A 17,985-nucleotide genomic window follows, 5' to 3' on the forward strand; every position below is an offset into this window, starting at 1 on the left:
TGCAAATCCAAACTACAATGACGTATCACCTCACACCAGTCAGAGGGGCCATCATCAAAAAATCTAGAAACAAGAAATGCTGGAGAGGGTGTGGAGAAAAGGGAATCTTCTTGCACTGTTGGTGGGAATGTAAATTGATACAGCCACTATGGAGAACAGTATGGAGATTCCTTAAAAAACGAAAAATAGAACTACCATATGGCCCAGCAATCCCACTACTGGGCATATACCCTGAGAAAACCATAATTCAAAAAGAGTCATGTACCACAATGTTCATTGCAGCTCTATTTACAATAGCCAGGACATGGAAGTGACCTAAGTGTCCATCGACAGATGAGTGGATAAAGAAGATGTGGCACATATATACAATGGAATATTACTCAGCCATAAAAAGAAACGAAATTGAGTTATTTGTAGTGAGGTGGATGGACCTAGAGTCTGTCATACAGAGTGAAGTAAGTCAGAAAGAGAAAAACAAATACCATATGCTAACACATATATATGGAATCTAAAAAAAAAAAAAAAAGGTTCTGAAGAACCTAGGAGCAGGACAGGAATAAAGACACAGACGTAGAGAATGGACTTGAGGACACAGGGAGGGAGAAGGGTAAGCTGGGTGAAGTGAGAGTGTGGCATGGACATATATACACTATCAAATGTCAAATAGATAGCTAGTGGGAAGCAGCCGCATAGCACAGGGAGATCAGCTCAGTGCTTTGTGACCACCTAGAGGGGTGGGGAAGGGAGGGTGGGAGGGAGACGCAAGAGGGAGGAGATATGGGGATATATGTGTACGTATAGCTGATTCACTTTGTTATAGAGCAGAAACTAGCACACCACTGTGAAGCAATTATACTCCAATAAAGTTGTTAAAAAAAACATAGAAACGAATTAAACTTTAACCATCATTATTTCATCCTATAGAATGACATAACCCAAGAGAAAAAGATAGAGGTGTTGAATATCACTCATGCATTTTCAGTTCCTTCTGTGAATCTTAGCTACTGTAATAAAAGCATTGTTTTGAGCATTGTTTTATATGCATCCTCATATAAGACCACACATGCCTGTATCGATTAAAATTTAAAAGAAACAAATATTAACTGCAGATATCTAGTTCACTTACCTTGAACAAAGTAGCTTCAGGTGCTTCCACTTTTGAAGCTGGATAAATATCAGACAGGAACGAAGTTCACTTTAGTTTGGTCCAGGAAGAAAAAAGATTCACAGCTCTGAGAATAAAGAAAGAATCAGACCTTGTCAGGGCATTTGGTTCTAATTAACTAGTGACAAAATGGTTCTACACTGCAACTATGTAAAAGTGGCTGAGTTATTTGAGCTAGGAAAGGTCAAAAACAATGATTATGATCAAGATGTTATTATTGCATATACTTTTGATTATTGGGAGTGAATCTTCCTCTCTCTTTTCCTCATTAAAATTTTATGGTTTATCAATTTAAAGTTAAGTGAACAAGATAATTTAACATTATTTTGATAATGGAGCATATTCCTTGTAAAACATAAATCCCTGGAGGCTTTCTCAATTCCCCTTCTTCTATCCCCACAAAGCTGCCTCTGTCTAGTATTGAGCCATGGCTTTGCTCAAGAAAGCAAAACAAAACACAGATTATCTAGTGGTAGCAATCTGAATGAAGACCTGGCCCAGAGGACAAAAAATGTGATTTAACATAAAATAGGATGTCATGATCTAAACTACTCATTTGGCATTTACCATAAATCCCTGAGTACCATTAGTTGTCTTTTCAGATAAATTCAATAAAAATTTATCGACTATTTTCCATGTACAAGCACTTTGCTAGATATTAAGAAAAAGGAGGTGAATAGAAGACCAGGCTCTCTTCTCTGCAATCTATCTTGGAAGAAAGGAATATATGCAAACAATCCTGAATAATTTCAGGTATAGAGAGAAAAAATAGCATACTTTTGAAGAGTAATGCTAACTTGATATGATTCTATTTTATTCTTTCTGATCTATTGTAAACCCTTGGAAACCAGAAATTTGTATTTTTCAGAATCTTTGCACATGTGAGTATTTTAATCAGTAGTCCTTTTTAGTGAAGGACAGAAATTGTGTATGTTCTAAGGTACACGTGTAGCCTGATATCAGCTTCAGACACAGTTGGATCAGGCTTTTTTGTTTTTTGTTTTTTTGCTACGCAGGCCTCTCACTGTTGTGGCCTCTCCCGTTGCGGAGCACAGGCTCCGGACGCACGGGCTCAGTGGCCATGGCTCACAGGCCCAGCCGCTCCGCGGCATGTGGAATCCTCCCAGACCGGGGCACGAACCCATGTCCCCTGCATCGGCAGGCAGACTCTCAACCACTGCGCCACCAGGGAAGCCCGGATCAGGCTTTTTAAAGGGACATAAGAATTTCTTCCTCCATTCCTTGTGTCTGGTTTTCTCTATATTGGCTTCCTTCTTCAAAGATCCTCTAATAGTGGGATTAAAGACAGCCCCAGAAATACTGCACCTGGTTAGTAACCCTGGGAGAAAGACAGCTTCTCTTCCCAACAGTTTTAGTCCAAAGTCATGGAATTCATTCCTAATGGACTGTTTCATGTCGTGTGCCCATCACCACACAATTCACTGGGGCCAGAGAAATGGACTACACTGATTGGCCAGTCTGAGTCATGTGCCCACTGCTGGAGCTCTGCTGCTTCCAAAGCACATGACTGAGAGATGTAGGGAGAGACGCCCCAAAGGGAAACCTAAATGTAGTTACCATAGGAAAGGCAATGTCTCCTGGGCAAGGTAAATATCATGTGCCACCACAAAAAGAACTCAGCAAATATTTGTTAATTGATGTATTGATTAGTAAGTCTGGGATAAGTGAAATGATGATAAATACAATGTGTGAAGGGAAACACAGCCAAGATCAATTGTGAAATGGAGCTACAGAGGTGGGCAGTATCCTACGAGGCCTCTTGGAAACAAATCAACAAAAAGGAGCTGACCTTGACTGTTTGCACTGTTTGAGAAGAATTAACTGAGTCTATAATCAGTAAACAATCCTGAGGGCTTGGTAAGGTGAGTTCTGCCTTCTGTGATATGAAAATTGTGTCATAGGTATCAGAAGGTGAACATGGCTAACTGTCTGTGATTGCCACAAAACAAGAAAAATAAAATGAAATAGAAATCTTAAATCAGTCCTTGAATCACAACAGATACAATTATGAAAACCAGACTATATATTAATCAGATTTTCATGTATTACTTTAAAAGACTTCCCTAAAAAGCCATGAGGAAAAGGGACCTCTTATTTGAACTATGGAATGATCTGAATTGGCAACAATATACCAGTGTTTCAAAAGAAAGTCAATTAGTCCTATAAAAACAGTGTCTAGGGCTTCCCTGGTGGCGCAGTGGTTGGTAGTCCGCCTGCCGGTGCAGGGGACACGGGTTCGTGTCCCGGTCCGGGAAGATCCCACGTGCCGCGGAGCGGCTGGGCCCGTGAGCCATGGCCGCTGAGCTTGCGCGTCCGGAGCCTGTGCTCCGCAACGGGAGAGGCCACAACAGTGAGAGGCCCGCATACTGCAAAAAAAAAAAAAAGAAAAAGAAAGAAAACAGTGTCTATAAAATATGTGTAACCTTTGATAATTCATTATATTTGCAAGGCAGAGGAACCTTTAAAAATGCATCATTTTTTTCCTAAATGACTTAATTTTCATTATTAGACTACTTTAAACAAATTTTAATTAATGCATTAAAAGCTTTGAGTAGTTCTTACTTTAACCAACCAGCAACTAGAACAAGTTTCAAGAAGACTTCAAGTCCAGCCACATGCCTCCAAGAAAAGCTACACCTACAGTATCACAGACATATGGCCTCATGTGTCCATCTTGGCATGTCAGAATTCATCTCACTTGCCCAACTCCTTGCAAAAGTCCGTTTTTACATGGTAATGATTCATTTAAGATCATTAGAAAGCCATAAGTTTTCACTTATTCATTCAGAAGCAATTTTTAGTTCCTACAAGCACTGTGCTAGGAAATAGGATACAAAAATGAATATGTCTCTTGCTCCTAAGGAACTCACACACTGAAGACACCCAGGGGAGCCAAAATTTTCCATACAATCTCATGAGCATGGGGACAGGGGGACATGCAAGGTAAGAGGGGCTACAAACCTTATCTGTACCTGATCACACTATTTTAAAAGTTGGCCATTCCGAACTAATTCGGAGTACGTTATCTCCAAAAGTTTATATGTTCCTAATTTCTCCATCATTTCCACTCTTAGGCATTCCCTAATTGTACCAAAGGTAGAGTGTGTTTTATATGAAAAAAACTGCTACAGGGCAATCATTGACAGCGATGTACTAATATAATACCCGACCAGAGAAAGCACGCTTTGCCATGATAAATTGTTCAAACTATGAGGAGCAGTAGGGCTGAAATGAATCTAGTCATGAACAAAAAAAAAGATTGAATGGAAACAGTTTGTATAAAAGGATACACTTGATATTTTCACTCTAGACATACAGATTAAGAGGCTGTCTATCAAGGTAAATCAATTTGCAATTTGAGACTGATTTTCTCCACCCTCAAGAAATGATTTGCAGGTATTTGTGGCTTTTCGTTTTGCTTTGACTATTATTTCATATTTTACTTGTAATTCTTCTTATGGAACACTAAGAACATTTATTGGTTCTTCGGTCAGGTTTATTGAGGTATAATTTACAGCCAGTAAAATTCACCCTTTCTAGCGTACAGTTCTAAGAGTTTTGACAAATGGATATAGTCTTACAACCTCCACCATCATGAAGATAGAGAATAGTTCCAGCATCCTGAAAATTTTTCCCTGCCCCTTGGAAGTCAACCTGTAGCCCCCTGACAATCATTAATAAGTTTTCTGTCCCCATAGTTTGACTTTGTCCAGAAAGTCATATAAATGTAATCAACAAGTATGTAACATTTTGAGTTTGGCTTCTTTCACTTAGCACAAGGTAAGTGAGATTATCCGTGTTGTGTGTGTCAGGAAATGTGGACTGGCATATTGTCCTTTAGAGTTTCCCTTATTTTTCCAAAGCCAAAGTCAATATGCAAAGCCTGGATCTCTTGCCATTTAGTTTGTCCATGGTTAGGAAGAAACCGAGTTTTTACTATGGCTGTTTGTTTTCAGCAGAGCAGGGAAAGAAGAAACACTCTCAGGGAATAATCATAATCTGTGGTTATTATAGGCACTAAGTCATATGTTTGTAAGACCCAAACTTTTGTTAGTCAAATGACTGGGCACTAAAATTAATTCGGAGACTCAAGGCAGAGTTTAAGTGTGGTTTTCCTTATCTTTTCATTATTGCAATAGCAACGGAATACATATTTGTGACTTAATGGTACAACACATTAGTTTTCTTATCTGACCCACCTTTAACAAAGTGGAATTACTGTAGAGGCAAAGGAATCAAGAAGGTAAATCTCTTACCAGGAGTAGGAGAGAACGGATAGAGGCCCCTGTGACCTAAACCTTAGTCATTCGAGTGCCACCTTCATAATTGTGCCTCTACCCACACGTTACCCATATCATTATTTATTTAACAATTATATGGGTCACAGTTTTACTTAGATAAATTTATTTTCAACAGGACATTCTTATTCCTTACTCTTTTAAATGGAAATCCCTTGCCATAAATAAAACTATGAAAAATATCCAACAGTATAAAACTCTACCTATATGAGTCAATGTACCTCCCCAAATCATCCTGAGTTCTTGAGTATCACTGGTGGAGCCCATGTACACACCCACACATGCTTTTGGAAACACAGCAACGAGAGTAGCTGTCCCATGCTTTAAATGCTTTCTCCTTGACCATGTAGTCTGTGCACACCAAGGCAAAGAGTCTGCTCAGAGATAGAGTAAAGCATTAAAACCTGTTTAAAATAACAAAGTACGATATGTCTTTCTACCTATGTCAGGCATTGGAAGCCTGCAACTTATTTGCCAAACAGGTTACCAGGGCTGATTTTTATGGAAAGACGGACCAGATGCACCTTCTTCCTCATCTCTTCAAAGTGGCCCTTCTGAGCAAGGCCAAGGCCAGTGTGATTCAGCAACACCCACGTTTGTTAGGGTATCTCCTTACCCTAGACTAAAAAATGGAACAGAACCTTGGCCCCAAAAGACTTAAAGAATTTATTCACCAATTCATATCTTTATGCTAGTATAATCATGTATTTGATGGTTGCTATAGAAATCTATGTAGACAATCATCACATTTTTAAAGGAAATACATTACTGAAATTTCTTCTGACCCGTGGTCACTATGCTCTTTGACAAGACAGTTGACCTTCACGATGTTAATCATCTCATCTGTTTGAAAGGGACTAAAATGTTTGCTCTGCTTCCTGTTTAATAAAGCTATCAAGAGGATTAATGAGAGAAAACCTCTAGAATACTCCAAGCTCTTTCCAAAAAGGCAGCAGTAAAACAGCAGGTGCCTCTTGTGAACATACACTTGTCTTCATGGAAACTCATCCTGAAGGACATCGGGCTTCCAGCTTATATTTAATTGGCTGATTATGTTGACAGTCTTGAGCTCCTTGCCAAGTTACAGGGAAGAGTTTTCTTGGAAACCAGAGTTCCCCAACTTTCTCCAGCTATGCAGTTTAATTACATCTAGCAAAATGACAACAGAGCTCATAATTAGCCTGGAGATTAATTACTGCTGAATCAGTCCAAACACCACAGCTACCAAATTCAACACAGGTGCTTAGACGAAGAGAAAAGAGTTTTCTCAATACCCAACAGAAGGTGGATATGGAAGATGTGCTTTATGACTCTCTTCCCATGAGCTTAAACATACAACCTGTGCAAAATGCCTTGTGTCTTTACAGCCAGGATGCCCCTAAGTATTTTAAAAAGAACCAGACTCAAAAACATTTCAAATACTGATATCACATATCTTGAAATGTGCAGTGACTGGGGCATACTTTCTTTCTATGCAAATTTCTTCAACCTAGAGCTCCCTTTCCCCTTCTCCTTTTATTGAGGAGTCTAAAAAGCCTACATAATTCATCTACTGTTTCTAAACTATGAATGAAAGAGTGATATAGAGAAAATTATAAAGCAAGCGAAAAATCATGCTGTACCTCGTGTTCATCCTGTGACCTCTAAGAGTGACTATAAGCCTGTAGGGTGGGCACCACACTCCCAGAGAGTTATGAATGCATTGTCAGATCAAAGGCTTGAAAGCCAACAACCGCCCAAGGGAACCCCCTATTTTCTCTCTGAGAATCACCAAAAGAGGAAAGAAGCTACATTAGGTAGGTAGAAAAAGGAAGGAGTTGATCCCATTTAACAGATGTTATCCATTTCTTACCCCCTCTATGTACAGGTCACTTAAGGTATGTTTAAATATATGCACACCTAGAATCCAACAAAGACAAATTCAACCCCCAAGTGATTCTAACGTGCAGCCAGAGTTGAGAACAGCTGGTCTGGAGTAACCAAAAGGTCGGCCAGATGGTATAATTGCATGAGACTCAGGGAATGGACAGAACCAGGTAAAGGAGAAGGAAGGAGGCGGCCAGAAAGAATGAAGTGACAGATCAGCACTCCAGAAGCTCATGTTCCAAAGAAGCTAAAGGTGTGGGGCAACGGACGAGCACTCAATTCTTAAACCGTGTAAGAAACAAGTACACCGTCCCCTAACTAGAGGCTGATGAGACTGTGTTGAAGAAGCACTTTTAATGGATTTGTAGGATGCGTCTGTTTGCTGGTTTGATTTTCTGTTGGCTTGTTTGTTTGTGTGTTTAGAGGAGTTAGGGGTTTTGCTGCAAATTTTTAAAAGTCATCCTAATATTGACTAAAAAGAAAAACCGTGTTCATACAACCCAAAGGGAAATCCATGGAAAGGAAGGAGGAAATTGACATCTAGGGAAGGCCTTGTGGAAAGATCCAAATAAGGGAAATGTATACAAAGGCACAGCCCTGATGCTTGTACCTTGCTTACACCAGGACTGAGGGGAGCCGCTGCAAAGCCATTTGCTTGCACAAGGCAGGAGGAGAGATTACATGGCTGCCAGGAGAGGAATGTTGTCAGAGCGAGTTCGGAACCAGCTCAGCCATGCTCTCCAGTGCTGGGAGGCCCGACCACTGTGCACGCAGCCGCACCACCATCTGTACAGGGCTGCTTCTCAGTGCTGGGCCAAAGCCGAGCTACACCCCCACCCCCGCCCCACGAGAGGAGGAGCAGGCAACGTTCTAGAACACAGCTCTGTCCACTGGAGGGCAGGCGTATAAGAGCCACGAGGCGACCTCCTGGGACAGCCTCTGTGTGGGGGCACACGTGCCCACGTCCACACATGGTAGGAAATGGCTCTCAGAGAGATGTGTCCCCTTCACTCTCAGTTCTTGAGGTGACATTGCTCAGGTTGGCTTGGTGCACCTGTGATTTGAAATCCTAAGACACGTGTTCAAGACTCAAGTCTACATCTCACTTCCTGGATGACCACTGGCAAATCATTTCTGTGAGCCTTAGTGTCACCATTTTGTAAGTGGAGGTAACAGAATTTTAGAGTTCATCTAGTCTAAGCATATCATTTTACAATTGAAACTGAGAACCAGAGAATCTGAAGTGAATGCCCACCTTCAGCCAGCTAATGGATGGCTAAGCAGAATTCACACTCAAATTTCCCAGCTTAAGTTCAGTTTTCTTCCCTAAGCACTGCAATCTTCTGCCTCAGTACTTCCCCTGACTCATAGGATGGGTTTAAGAAAGGATGTTAGGAGGGTAAGAGCTTCTGATTCAAGATGACGGACTGAAGACACACATCACGTCCAATGCCTCCCGAAAAGCCCACGGAACTTATGGAAAAGATTTTTAAAAGAAGGAGAAAGGGAAAGAAGAGGATGAGAAGGGAGAAAAGGGTACCAGCAGTGAACTATGAACTGTGAACAAATCCTGGAAGATTGCGAGCACATTGGGATCCGATTGGTAGAGAAAATTTTTCAAAAATAAAAAACCAGTTTAAGTTAAAAAGGGTGCCTTCATCAATAAGAACATTATTAAATATATTATTTTATAAATAGGATATATAATATTAAATTTAATATGAATGTATTGAATATATATTTATAAATATGTAATATTAAATATATTTTAATTCATATATATATAATAGACTACTACTATGCAGCCTTTGGAATTCCCAGAAGTAGGGAAGATCTTTATATACTGACATGGAAAGATATTAATTATGTAATGTCAAATGAACAAAAGATGTCAAAACTATACAAATACAAACCGATTTTACGTGTGCATGTCGTATGTTCCTATAGTAAAAATGGCAAATGCTTACAGTGCTTGTTATGTAAATAACAAGCTATAAGCACCATTTTGTACGTAAGAAAGAGAAACATGAGAAACAGAGAGGTTAAGTAACTTGCCCAAAGTCACAAAGCTACAATTAAGTGGTGGGGCTGGGACAAATCAAGGCCATGTGGCTCCTGAGTTGATGTCTTTCCCAGCAACTCTCAGCCTGTCAGAACAGCATAGATAGCTCTGAAAGGATACATATCCAGGTATGAGTTAGGGAGGTGAGGAGTGAAGACTCCATTTTACTTTTACGCTTCCTATTGTTTAACAGTCTTCAATAAGAATGTATGTTTTTTTCACTTCGTTTTAAAACTTATCATACCGGGGCTTCCCTGGTGGCGCAGTGGTTGAGAATCTGCCTGCTAATGCAGGGGACATGGGTTCGAGACCTGGTCTGGGAGGATCCCACATGCCACGGAGCAACTAGGCCCGTGAGCCACAACTACTGAGCCTGCGCGTCTGGAGCCTGTGCTCCCCAACAGGAGAGGCCGCGATAGTGAGAGGCCCGTGCACCGTGATGAAGAGTAACCCCCGCTTGCCACAACTAGAGAAAGCCCTCACACAGAAACGAAGACCCAACACAGCAAAAATAAATCAATTAATTAATTAAAAATTGTGTTAAAAAAATTATGATACCATAAAATTGGCTCATTTTTGAGGTACACTTTTATAAATTATAGCACATGTATGGGTTCATGTAACCATCAGCACAGTCAGGATACAGAGCAGTTTCATTACACCCAAAAAAACTCCCCATTGCTCTCACTTTATAGTCACACACTCTCCTGGCCTCAAACCCCTAGCAACCACTGACCTACTCCCCATCACTATACGGATGACCCTTGAACAACATGGGTTTGAATGGCGCAGGTCCACTTATATAGGACTTTTTTTTCAATGGTAAATTCTACAGTACTACACGATCCAAGGTTGGTTGAATCTGCCAATGCAAAACCGTGGATGAGGAAGGCTAACTCTAAAGTCATATTCTGATTTTTGACTTGTGGGGGGTTGGCATTCCTAATTCCCATATTATTCAAGGGTCAACTGTAGTTCTGATTCCTTGAGAAAATCATGCTCTATGTAGTCTTTTGAGGTTAGCTTCTTTCACTCAGCATAGTGCCTTTGAGATTATCCAAGTTGTTATGTGCATCAAAAATTTGTTCTTTATACTGCTGAGTAGAATTCCATCACATGAATGCAGCAGTCTGTTTATTCACTTGCCCACTGAAGCCCACATTTAGGCTGTTTCTAGTTTAGGGTGATTATGAAGAGAGCTACTCTAAGCATTTGTGTAGAGTTTTTATATCAACACGAATCTTCATTCCTCTTGGGCAAATACCTAGGAGTGTGCTTGCAGAGTCTTATGATAAGTATCTGTTTACCTTTATATGAAACTGTCAAGCCGTTTTCTAGTGTTGCTGTACAATTTTGCATTCTCACCAGCAATGGATGACAGTTCCTGTTGCTCTACATTCTCACCAGCATTTGGTATTTTTAATATTTTAATTTTAGCCATTCTCATAGGTGTGTAGTAAGAATATATCACTTAAATTGTTAAAAAAAAGGAAAAGAATTGAACAACATTGGCAAGTATAAAACAAATAGGTTATCTCCTAAGCTGACGGTGGGAAGAAATACAAATAACTGTTTTGGAAAATTCCATTCATCCATTAAATATTTCTTGAGCACCCAATATATGTGTCTGCTGGTCTCCTCACAGGCATGTTTCAAAGCCTTAGGAATGTTCATGTACTTTATGAGTTTACTTTTCATTTTGTCATCCCTATTTTCTATTTACTTATAATACCCACAGTTTCTGTCACACAACACAAATGTAGTTTTAAAAAAGTAGAGTTAAAAAAAGATAACATATTTAAATTAATTATTATTTATATTAAAAATATGGTATTTGGGAAAACATCGTCCTCTACAGTTACACAAGATAAAAGGAAGTCCAGATAGAGTGTACTCAGCTATAGAACTTTACCTGTTTGTTCCACCCTGAATCTATCTATGTCTTGTCATCTATCAAAAGCACCGTAACAGGTAGAAGAGTTAGTTTATTCCCTACAAATGCCTTGCGAATGCTTGGCAATGAGAAATTAATTAGAGAAGATATAAGGGCCAATTGATTTTCTGGCCGCCAACTGTCCACTTTGCGGATTATTTATGGAAGCCAGAAGATAGAAAAAAGGCAAAGATGTGTGCCTGGGCTGGAAGGCAGCAAAGGGCTGCCCAGGAATTCAATTACAGTAATCCCTGCTGGCTCAGGACTTCCTTGCATCTTTGCCATGTCCTCCTCACCAAACCTGGGCCACCTGGGCCAAGAGACTGAGTGTAATGCATTAGCGTCCCAAAGACCTCTTTCTCCTGGTTTTGTATAGATTGTCAACATCTTCAGTAGTACAGAGAGAGATGTGAGAAAGTCCATTTTGAAAATAAAAATTCATATTACGAAAAGGCTGACCGGGCTTCCCTAGTGGCACAGTCTGCCTCCCGATGCAGGGGACACTGGTTCGTGCCCCGGTCCGGGAAGATCCCACATGCCGCGGAGCGGCTAGGCCCGTGAGCCATGGTCGCTGAGCCTGTGCGTCCGGAGCCTGTGCTCTGCAACGGGAGAGGCCACAAGAGTGAGAGGCCCACGTACTGCAAAAAAAAAAAAAAAAAAGGCTGACCAACATGGCCCCAGACCGAAGGAAAAAAATCAAGAAAAGAAATTATTCTCAGAAATTACATTTACCCAAGTAAAGTATATTCAGGAAAAGACCTGCATGTCTCCCCAGGGTAGTCTCGTGTTGGTCCCTGACCCCAATTCTCCTAAACCAGGGGAAATTTAACTAATCGGTTAGAAATGCTTTTCATAATTCCTTTGTGTGGGGTCCTAATCACAGAGGCCTAGAATTTTAAGTTGGTTGAATATGTGATTTTATATTTTAGTTCAGATTTCATAGATGGGACACAGAGGCTTCGAGAAGGGGGCTGACAGCAACGTCAGAGCAGAACCACGACCAGAAGGAAAAGTTGTCAGATATCCGGTCTATAACATGGGTCAAACTTATTTACTTTCCATCACTGTCCTGCCTCTTCAAGGAGAGCTATTCAAATGCATTGCTTTTGGAGATTCTTGCCATCACCTATGACAAATGGTGTTTATAATGACATTTCCTTGCAGAAATGCCCCTCAAGAAAGCAGAAGGAGCAGGAAGAGGAAAATCTTCCAAATGCACGTGAAAAACTACTGCAAAGTAGTTGAGAAAAACATTTTTTCACTCAAGTAGGTTTTAAGCACAAATAGCTCATTCTTAATGAGATCCAGCTGATCCTAAACATTTTACAATTTCACTACATCATTTTCTAGCATTCCTGTCACCTGGATCAAGATGCATAATACAGCTACAAATTAAGTTCAATTCCTCAGTCAATTTTTAAAGGAGTGAAATTCAGCCACAATACTTCAGCTATCACTATTTATCCAAGAACTACTGGTATGGACTTGGCCTTCCATGTACTTTCTATGAGTAAGGATAGAAAGGACCCAAGAAAATGAAAGAGATTTCTGGAAGCAAAGGTAAGTAATGGATTTTCCATTTCCAGGGAGTTCATTCCTTAGGTATATAAGAATACATTTAAGTTATGACTACTCAAAATCCTATCTGATTTTTGTGTTATTATCCATATTTAAGGTCTGGAGCATCTAAAAATAGTATGTCTAACTGAGGTGATCTGTCCTAGCAGAGTGATTGCCAGTGCTGGTTAAATCCTCCTGGTTCAGCTGCCTCTCCTTAAGTATCTGAATGGATACTTTTATTTCAAGACTTTATAATAATCACAACTAATAATTATTAAGCCCTAACTAGATGTCAGGTGCTCTTTTAAGCAAATAACATGTACTAATTCATTTAACTCTCAAACAAACCTCTGAGGTGAGTACTACTGTTATCCCCATTTTAAAGCTGAAGAAACAGGCAAGTGAGGCTAAGATACAGGTGGTCAAAGTCACACGGCAGATAAAAGCTGGGAAATGAACCCACGCTTGTGAAGAAACAAAACCTATTTACGAACAAATTATGTAGAGTTTATTCAAGAGTTAATTTAAGTGCACATGGGAATAGATAAGGATATGCAGTAAATTACTAAGAATTCACGTGGATGACCATGGTCTGGGTTTATTGTTAACTCCACCTCACTACAAAAGCTATGAGCAAAAATTGATTAGAAGCAGATCTTTATCCTGGACCACACCCCTGTCTTGCTGCCTGGTGCTGAGTGTCCCTTCTGCTTCCAGTAGCTCCACGTCTCACACTCAGCCATGCTGCCCTTGTTTGGATCATTTGGTGCCTTTTTTCATCGCAAGTAAATATACTGCAAAGAGTTTTAACTCCTTTCTACTACTGCACCATTTCAGTCCTTAAATCAGAGAGCTTTCTTGCCTTAACTCTAAAAATTTCTTGTCCATGACACAAATGAACATATCTACGAAACAGAGACTCACAGACAGAGAACAGACTTGTGGTTGCCAAAGGGGAGTGGAGGTAGGGGAGGAAGTATGGAGAGTTTAGGATTAGCAGGTACAAACTAGTATATACAGAATGGATAAACAACAAGGTCCTACTGTATAGCACAGGGAACTATATTCTATATCCTGTGATAGGGACTTCCCCGGTGGCACAGTGGTTAAGAATCCGCCTGGGGGATTCAATGCAGGGGACATGGGTTCGAGCCCTGGTCCAGGAAGATCCCACATGCCGCGGGGCAACTAAGCCCGTGCACCACAACTTCTGAGCCTGTGCTCTAGAGCCCGCGAGCCAGAACTACTGAGCCTGTGTGCCTAGAGCCTGTGCTCCGCAACAAGCCACCACAATGAGAAGCCCATGCACCGCAACAAAGAGTAGCCCCTGCTCACCACAACTAGAGAAAGCCCGCACACAGCAACGAAGACTCAATGCAGCCAAAAATTAAAAAAAAACTAAATAAAATAAAATTTATTTTAAAAAATCCTGTGATAAACCATAATGGAAAAGAATAGATATATGTATAACTGAGTCACTGCTGTACAGCAGAAATTAACACAACATTGTAAGTCAACTACACTTAAATAAAATTTTAAAAATTAAAGATTTCCTGTGAATTTCTATTTCTCTAGCTATTTGTTGCTATCTTCACCAGCACTGAATGTGTAAGTCCTTCCACTGGCATGCCCTCTGCAAATGCCTTCTGAGAAGCTGTGGATATCCTCTGAATTGTATAGGTCTCCCTGGCTTTGATAGCACTTAGATGGGCATCTATAGGGCTGCCCATAGATCAAGAGTTTTTTAAACTGGAATGTTCATATGAATCACCTGCAGATCACGTTAAAAGGCAGACTCTGACTCAGTATTCTGGGGTAAGGCCTGAGATTCTGCATTTCTAACAGGTGATTTCTTCCAGGTGACATTTATGCTGCTTCAAAGACCACACTACAAGCAAGGACCTCACAGACTTTTCTCTTCTTTATCAGTTTCTTTTATCCCACTATTACTGCCCCAGTATCCTTCTTCCATCTCCTGCTTTAGCCGCAACAGCTGGGTTATAGTATTTTCACATGCAACAGATGTTGTCTCATCAGAGTTTTTTTTTCCTGTTTCTATGGTCACCAACATGTATGTTTCTCTGTTCCCCTAAGAATATAATTGACCAAATAATCTAGAAATTTTCTCAAGGTAGTAACTCAGGGCAACTGAAAGAGTGAGGGAAAACATCACCAGTATTACCCTTAGAAATATTTAATGCATAAATGGATAGGCTTTGAAGTTACCCTCTTCTTAGCTCATATTTATTCTCTTCTAGCAGCTGAAAGTCTAACTTAGGAGGAAATGGAAAAGAGATGAGGAGGGCTTTGCCCAAGAGAGCTTTCATCAGTAAAGTACCAAAGTAATTACTGCACCTGACAAATTTCTACTCCTTGTTTTAACCCAGTTTTAATAAAAGAAAGATTCAACAGTGGTTTATATTACCTGGCATTGCCTTTAATTTCATCAAGCTCCAATATGAAGACTTGCCACGTTTACACTAAACTGCTTTTTCTCCTGAAGTTCATTTGTGAAGGCAGCTGCTGGGGCTTTAATCAGCTTTTCTTCAATCTTTCATTTCTAACACACTGTGAGTGATAATGGCTCTCCCAGGCGCCCCCCTGCAAACTAGGCAAATTCTCCTTCACGTCACTCCCAGGTAGTCAGTGGTAGAGAAAGCATCTACTAATTAAGAACTGAAAGGCCATTTCAAATGATCTGGCTATGAAGACTTAGCATTTCACATTCACGGTGGGCCACATCCAAACGTAAGGTCCTCCGACCTGCTGGACCAGATTATATTTCTCCGAGCTTAGGAACAGCAGGCAAACTCTTGGCATTTCAGAAGTTCTGTTGAAATCGAGGGTAATAACATGCTGCTCATGTTTGAGAGCACAAAGCCCTTAGAATAACCTTGTCAGTATTAAGCAAATCACAGGAGTTCAAATCTCAATCATGGAGGCCCTACTGTGTCAAGGAGCACTTTGGAAAACCTTCACAATGTTTTACGCCGCCAGGATAATTCTTTTAGCATTGATACTACTTAAAAAGTTCCTTTCATGGGCTTCCCTGGTGGCGCAGTGGTTGGGAGTTCGCCTGCCGATGCAGAGGACGTGGGTTTGTGCCCCGGTCCGGGAGGATCCCACATGCCGCGGAGCGGCTGGGCCCGTGAGCCATGGCCTCTGAGCCTGCGCGTCCGGAGACTGTGCTCCGTGGCGGAGAAGCCGCGGCAGTGAGAGGCCCGCGGACCGCAAAAAAAAAAAAAAAAAAAAAAAAAAAAAAGTTCGTTTCCTATGACTTTCTCTAAAAACCTGTAGGCAGCAAGCTGTCGCATGATTTGAAGAGTGTTTAAAATTCAGTCTAGAAAAGTTCCGGTTCAAGATGGCAACATAAGAAAATCCTGAACTCACCTCCTCCCACAGACACAGAGTCTACAGCTACATACGGAAAATTTTTCTCTTAAGAAAACCTAGGGCTTCCCTGGTGGCGCAGTTGAGAGTCCGCGTGCCGATGCGGGGGATGCGGGTTTGTGCCCCGGCCGGGGAGGATCCCACACGCCGCGGAGCGGCTGGGCCCGTGAGCCATGGCCGCTGAGCCTGCGCGTCCGGAGCCTGTGCTCCGCAACGGGAGAGGCCACAACAGTGAGAGGCCCGTGTACCGCAAAAAAAAAAAAAAAAAAAGAAAGAAAGAAAACCTAAAGTCCAAGTCCGGCTGAATGACCACCACACATCTGGCAAACAAGAAGGAAACCACATGGAAACGGGTATACAATCTCGATATAAACGCCACCCCCAGCTCACCCCAGTGAGCCACAACCAGGAGAAAACTCAAAACCCGGAGCTTCTCCCCAAGAAGGAAAGAGTTTGAACCCCACATTGGACACCTCACCTTTTAGGACCTGCACCTGAGAGACGAGCCCCCAAAAGCCCTAACTTGGAAAACCAACAGGGCTCACATCTTCAGACGCAGAGCTGTAGCTATCTGAGAGCCAGCTCTTAAAGCGGCCCTGTGCTCAGATGTACCCGCCCCCGGGCCCAGCTCAGAGGCAGCCAGTCAAGCCCTGATTTAACGTGAAGGAGGCTCACCTGCTTATATTAGTGTTGACCTGAGGGGCAGGAATCTAATTTAACACACACCTCTAGAAGCCTGCTGGAACAGTCTCCAGGGATGGAGACTGGTGGGGCCATCTTCGCACTCTCCCTTTGCTGTGCTCCAGAGCACCAGTATCTTCTCCCAGAAGGAGCTCTTTCCATGTGCCTGGTGCCCAGATCTCTGTGGCTGCCACCTGGGGCGGGGGATACCTCTTGACCACTGGCTCTGGAGGCAAGTGGAGCTTGCATTCCTGGTCCCCTGGGACTGTAAAAATCAGTGTCACCCAGAAAGGAGCTCATACCCCAATTTTTGCAGCTGATGCCAGCGTACACATCTCCATCACCTGGCTCTGGCAGGCAATGGCGCTTACACTTGTGGGTCTCACATGACCAAAGGAGAAAGAATTCTTAAGCAGCTACCACCCCCGGGGCACAGCAAGAGGCAACAGACCCAGAAGCCTATCTTTCTGTGAAGAAGACCTATTAGCTTATCATCATGGCTGTGGCCTGAGGGGCAAGCTTCTAATTAAACACACATCTAGGGGTTGACTGTAATCCTTTTCAGAGGCCTTGGAGGGCAGGCACTGTCTTCATGCTCTCCCTCTGCTGCCCTCCAGAGAGCCGGTGTCTCCTGGAAGGAAGCTTTACACTTGGCTACTGCCTTGGTTTTTGTATCTGGCGCCCCAGTTTTTGCAGTTGCTGCCTAGGGGATGCCCCTTGATTGCCTGGCTCTGGTGGACAGGGGGACTTGCATTTGTGGATCCTACGGGATTGTAGCAAATCAGAGAGATGGTTCTTGGCAGGCTGCCAGCCCAGGGACTGAGCCGGAGGCAGACTGATACACATACCCCAGTCATCTGTGAAGGAGGCTGCTTGGCTTATCCTGGAGCTCCAGCCTGAGGGGCAGGCTTCAGGTTCAGCACACATGTAGTGGATTACGGAGCTGCTCTCTGTAATTACAGAATGAGGAATGCAGGCTGTGGATGCCATCTTGGCACTCTCCCTCTGC

At 41.9% G+C, this 17,985-nt stretch overlaps 1 long non-coding RNA gene across 4 annotated transcripts in view; it reads right to left on the minus strand.

Annotated features, from left to right (window-relative positions):
- Window positions 1-17,985, minus strand: part of LOC308611361 — a 175,335-nt gene that overhangs the window by 38,547 nt on the left and 118,803 nt on the right. For all 4 annotated transcript variants that reach the window (XR_014014866.1, XR_014014867.1, XR_014014868.1 and 1 more), the window contains exon 3: window positions 1,127-1,232. This is a non-coding gene — a long non-coding RNA (uncharacterized lncRNA). The remainder of the gene's footprint in view (window positions 1-1,126; window positions 1,233-17,985) is intronic.

The sequence above is a fragment of the Mesoplodon bidens genome (genome assembly GCF_964165515.1).
Source record: "Mesoplodon bidens genome assembly, contig: HAP1_SCAFFOLD_72, whole genome shotgun sequence".
Taxonomy (NCBI): Eukaryota; Metazoa; Chordata; class Mammalia; order Artiodactyla; family Ziphiidae; genus Mesoplodon; species Mesoplodon bidens.